Below are 6,362 nucleotides of genomic sequence, written 5' to 3'. Positions count from 1 at the left end.
TCACATTTAAGAGAACCAACTTTATTTAGTCTTCCCTCCTGTGAATTCTGTTCTGTTCCGAATTGGCTTAGTGTCAATAAAGGACATTTCTTCCACACTATTCAGAAATCAAATCTTATGATCATAGACCAGCATATTCAGTTATATGGTGGAACCACCATTTTCCAAAATCCTTTTCTGCACTTGAACTGAATTTGCTACATAAAGAAGTGCCAGAAAGGGAAGTTCAAAAGAAAATAATGGTTCTATTTGCTTAGGAATGGTCCATGCAAAATCCAGATTGGCAATTTTCAAACAACAGCCATGAGAGTGATCACATATTGACTACAAAAATGTCATTCCTATGTTAAACTCTCCTTTTTCCTAAAAGCCCAATTAAGGAAACTCATAATATGAAGCTACTATTTCATGAAAAGCAAAGGAACCTAACTGTATACAAGAAAAATGTTCAAATCTTCAGTAAGGCAATATACGTATGAAGCACTCAAGACTGTCTAACTTGCAGACTTAAAGAGCAAGTGGATAATTCTGACTTGACTCTGAAGTCATGCATGATAGAAGTCATAAAATGGAGTGAAGATGACTACAGACACTCAAGTTAGATTCCACAACTTGGTGATGGTTTCAAGCTGTTAGGACTGAAAAAGAAGCAAACAACAGTTTGGGATTGATGGGAGCTATAATGTAACAGATCTGGAAGGTACTAAGTTGGGAAAGCTGTCCTGGACCTTTCAGAAGACATGAGACCAGTGGCATTATCTAACAACTTGAAATCTTCGCATTATCTTTCCTTCATTCTATTTCAGCAGGATCCCATAGTTACCTTGATAATATGGAAATGTTGTTAGGAAAACTGGGGTTATACTTAATTATAATGGTGGAAAAGGAAGAACCTGATAGGATTTACTTTTGAAAACAACATGCTGACCATCAGTAACAAATTCCAGATTGTGCTTCTATGCATTAGGGTAATACATACCTCAATTTTCATCCCGTTGAACTAATTCTAAGACCCCTCAATACTATGAAGAAAAACTGATTCAGACTAAGTGAATATGATTTACTATGTTTTATATAGTTGATTATATACAGACATATGTGATATGATAAACAAAGCGACTCTCTTCATTGATATCATTTCCTGACATGGGTAGCATTTGGAAAAGTCAACACTTTTGAGCAAGAGCTTTTTAAATATATTTTGATAATATGACTTTGCACATATGCCAACAAAAATAATTCTAAACTGAAGTCCAAGTCAATTTCCCTAAGCTTATTTTATGAATATTATGTATCAATATGTTAAAAATTATACATTTAAAACATTACAGAATTTTAAAAACTATAACTTAAAGGTACTTGCAATTTCTATAAAAAAGAATGTCACTCATGACATGCAATACAGTATTAGGAATAATGACAAAGGCTTTTTATACATCAAGAAGAGGATTTTTTAGAACAAGCTTGCATTGCTTTGCCCACTTGTTTTGAAGGAACCCTAAAGGAGTGATATTTCTCTAGAGCAAGTGGCCAAGGTCCTGCAGCCTTTTTGAACTACTTCACTGATGAAAGATCATCTTATGGGCAATTCATATAATAGTAAGGTAAATATGCTGTACAGGTAGTCCTCAACTTATGACCACAATTGGGCCCAGAACTAAGTGATGCTGTTAAGTGAGTTGCACCCGATTTTATGACTTTTGCCATGGTCATTGAGTGAATCATATGGTTCTCCATTGATTTTGCTTGTCAGGAACCGGCTGGGAAGGTTGCAAATGGTGATCATGTGACCCTGGGATGCAGCAATCATCGTAAATCCATGCTGGTTGCCAGGTGCCCGAAATTTGATCACATGACCGCAGGGGACACTGCAAGTGTCATGAGATGACCTGTTGTAAGACACTTTTTCTAGTGCTGTTGTAACTTCAAACGGTGGTTAAATGAACGGTCATAAGTCTAGGACTATCTGTATGCACAATGGATCAGTAGACAGAAGCATCTTCTGGCCCTCATTCTGCCAATGTAGAACACACATCCCAGCATAAATGCTCAAATTTCAATTTCTCATTGTCAGTTATATATAATAATGGAAGCATGGGAGAAATTGCAATTACAGGCGTGTGCAGATGAATATATGTACAGTACAGATGCCCTTTCATCTTATCACTCGGCAGAGGAATAGTGCATACAACTCTGACGTCCTTTCAGCAGGCACTGCTGTATCTTGTGTGATAAAAGCAGCAGCACCCACCAGGTACTATCTTTACAGATTCATGTGTGACAGACCACTACCTGTAGTATGCCCTTGCAGTGAAAGTAGAACCCCAACAGCTTGTAAGGTTAGGCTGCATCATTCTTCTCTTCAGGGTACTGTAAGATTTCAGTTCTATGACAGATCGCTATAGAAAATCACTGATTGTACTGACTAAATAGTTTATTAGCAACATAAGCACTTCAAGGATAGATTTAAGACTCTAACAAGAACATTTCTTCTCTTCACATCCTGGTAAATTTCAGCAATGTAAAGAATGAACTGCCTGTATGATTCTTTAGCTTGGGATGTTTTACTTCAGCCCTTGACTTGTTTATACTTTTAAGCTAAGAATGAAGTTGAGAGACAAATCAGAGCATGAGAAGCAGGGTCTGAACTTCAGGCTACATTTCCCATTTGCCTTAACAAAATTATTATTTTTTGTAAGTGGCAGTTTAATAGCATTGGGGCCTGGGAGAACTGCTTGTAATATAGATAGGTCCTCCTGTCCTCTGAACACTCTGCAAGACTGTTGCTGAAAGAGTAAGAAGTAGTTTCTCTTGGTGGTGATTGTTTCTGTTTTACGATGGTGAGGTCATTTCTGAACTGAACAGAGTAACCCTAAACTATGTGCTCCAAAGAACACTTGAGTAATTCAGTGGTTCCTATTCAAACATAAATGTGTGCAGGATTGAACTGTGCCAAAAAACAAACAAACCAACATACACAAACAAAAAACTTGGAATGTATCAGCAACTCATAACATATTTTTTTTACAGACAATTGATGGAACTGACAGCAAAGAGGTACTGACAGCCACATGCATAAATGCAATTGAAAGTGATCAGGTAAATTAGAAGACAAATCAGCAATATGCTTCAGTACCAATTGGTGGGGAACAGCAGCAGCAGAGGGCTTTTGTTCTCCTGCTGTGATGGTGATTACATTGAACACCACTCTAGGAAAAGAACATTGGTGTTGATAGACCTTAGATCTGACTCAGCAGGCCTCCTTCTATTCAGTAAACGAGCACATGCAATTGCAACATGCAAAGGGAAGCTATTCTTAACTAAATAACTAGTTTTATGAAGATGTTTTGGGTGGAGACAGTTCTTCAATGTATAGTTTTTATTTTTTGCTCTACCATAGATCAGATGCTTCAGTTTGGTTAATCTACCACAGGAGACAAATCTCATCACTCTGCTAAACACTCAGCAAGCTCTAAATGTAGTTTTCAAGTCAGAATCCTTGTGAATGGGTTTGTCAAATGGTGGGAGCAGAAACCGTGTCTTGCAATCTGTGGGATATGAGAAAGAGAGTAGAATCAGGTCCATTCCATACTAAGTAGTATGGAGGTACAGGTAGTTCTGGCTTAATGTCCATTCGTTAAGTGACCAAAGTTACAACGGCTCTGAATGGACTTACAGCCAGTCCTTGAACTTCCAGTCATTATGAACAAAATTCTGGCCCACTCATATTTACAAGTGCCTTTTGGCCACCCACCTACCTGCTGCTGACAGCTGCCCCCACCATCCGGCCCTGCCCACCATTGCTGCGCCTGCCACACCACACACCACTACCATCCTGGCTGGGGCCTTCTTTCGTGCCACCTTCTTTTGTGCCAGTGCAGCCGGGGCTTCTCTCACATGCTGGTCAGGACCTCCATTCGTGCCCCACCCAGGGCCTCCATTCATGTGCCAACCAGGGCCTCCATTTTCACCCCACCCAGGGCCTCTAGCCAGGTCCTTCTTTCACACTCCAGGTTTCGTTTACAAAAGAAGGCCCTGGGCGAGATGCGGAGGTCCTGGATGGAGCACAAGAGAAGCCCCAACTGCACTGGCGCAAAAAGCAGCCCTGGTCAGTACAGTAGTGGCATGCAGTGTGGCAGGGCAGGCAAGGCTGGGCGGCAGGAACAGCTGAGCAGTGAGACAGACTGCCAAAAGGGCAGAGATGGGGGGGAAATAGGCAGGTGGGGGGAGTTTAAGAGGAAGCAAAGGAGGGAGTTCCTTACCTTACTGAGGCTCAGGGCTGGGAGGGACCAAGCCGGGAATGGCTTGGATCGGGTGGGTCCTTGCCTAACGACCGGTGAGATTTGGTTAACAATGGCAATGGGGACTGCCATGATTGTTGTCACTAAGTGATGCGGTCACATGACATCATGCTTTATGACCGTATCACTTAGCGATGGAAATTCCTGTCCCAGTTACTGTTGTTAACCAAGGACTACCTGTAATTCCACCCAAAGCAATGCATAATACTACCACATGATGCAACATAGAAAGCAATTACATGAAGAAATGTTACAACAGAAGGCATAAACTTAGCCCTGCTTTGGAGGAGATCCTAACAATACATAGTGTGACCACATACTATGCAATACGTAAAAGCATGCACGATTGAGGTGATGACCTCTGTGTGTCACCATAACAAGCTTTTATATGCACATTTTGGCTAAAGATATCATGAAATGCACATAATTATTACCATATAGCAATCTCCTCATTGATGACTTTCCATCCTGAAAAAGTCAATTACACTTTTTAATAGATAGAACAGAGAGAACGCTTTTGAGCTGTGGTGTTCATGCAAGTTTCTGAAGTGCCATGAAAAATTAAAACACTATTTCCATACACCTCCTTTTGACCATGGAGGAGGAGGAGGAGGAGAGAAGAGTATATAAATTTGAGCCTTACCATTATGCTTTCTCATTACAATAAACCAAGGCTTACTGTGATGCTTGACTGTAATCTTAAGCAATTAGTTGTGGGCACCTTGTAGCCTCAAATTATACCTCTAAAACTAATCCACCTAGCACTTTAATGAGTTGGAAGATGGTGATAGATATTCAAGTGCAATTTGCATCTGTAATGACTACATTCAGGGAAGATTGCATCCATATGTGGATATCTTTCTGAATATTCTCTACAGTGCAGGCCCATGTTTAAGCAAATATGCCATTTTCTTTGCAACATACTAGAAGTGAATCCTTCTGAATTGTATTATTTATTTCTAACCAAGCATGAACAGCTTGGTGAGATTAGAAATTCCCTATTGCATGACTTGTATGACTTTGTTTTACTGTTTACTATCATCATAATTGATTTGCATGCTACATTTTCATGGTAAACCATGTCCAAAATATTTCACAACCACACGTTTGCCATTTCATGGGAATCTAGGATGCTGTACCTTCTTTTTAAAAGTGAGAAAAGCAGAGGAAATAATTAATAGAATTTTTAACACTCCCACTCAACTAAATTCCTGTAATTCTTTGTAAGAATCCATGACAGGGGAAAAAAACCGTATTATTCAAACAGTATAAATTTGATGTCCCCTTCTCTCTATAAGTGTAATATAATTATGATGTAGCTGCACCCTTAGGGAATTATGAAGAGCACTAATTTGTGCAGAGTCATATCTGACTGCAATTTGCAAAGATTTGCTAATATACATTTAGAAGTCACAGTTACATACAAAAGGAGAGAGGAAACAAAGACTCATAGTGTCAGAACATAATATCTGACTCATGTTCTGATTATAATTAAGAATACTAAAGTTGGAGTCAAGAGACGGAAAAAGAATTTAACTAAAAATGAATCCTAGCTAAAGTATGATTTTAATGATTTTAATTCAGAGTCTTCTAAAGAGCAAGAGTTCTATTGCCAGCAATAGCAGCATAAGTTCTATGAACACAAAATAGCCATCAGTGAAGAAACATCTTCTATCAGTGATTGGCCATTTTACTGTTTTGCCATAACGAAGGACAGGGCAATCTGACTTGCAGAAGCTACAGTTACAGGCAAGTAGGATATAAACAAGACTTGCAACCTTAAAGCATTTTGGTGATTTTAAAAAACAGAAGAGAAAGGATTAGAGTTGCTACAGCAACCATGTATTATTCTACTTAAATATGTTACCTAAATTATTTATTTTTAAAGATCATGACCTTATTTTGAGCTAGGTCATTTTTTAAGGCCGATGTAACTAATTTGATGTCACCAACACACAGTAACAAGTCTAGAGATATTCAATATAAGGCTAAAATTAAAACAGTTATCAACATGAAAGGGGTCAGGGGAGAAATAAGTAAATTGATATAAATATAAAAGTG

The sequence above is a fragment of the Candoia aspera genome, chromosome 3 (genome assembly GCF_035149785.1).
Source record: "Candoia aspera isolate rCanAsp1 chromosome 3, rCanAsp1.hap2, whole genome shotgun sequence".
Taxonomy (NCBI): Eukaryota; Metazoa; Chordata; class Lepidosauria; order Squamata; family Boidae; genus Candoia; species Candoia aspera.
The sequence above is the reverse complement of the archived record's forward strand: the minus strand, read 5'-3'. Positions refer to the sequence as shown.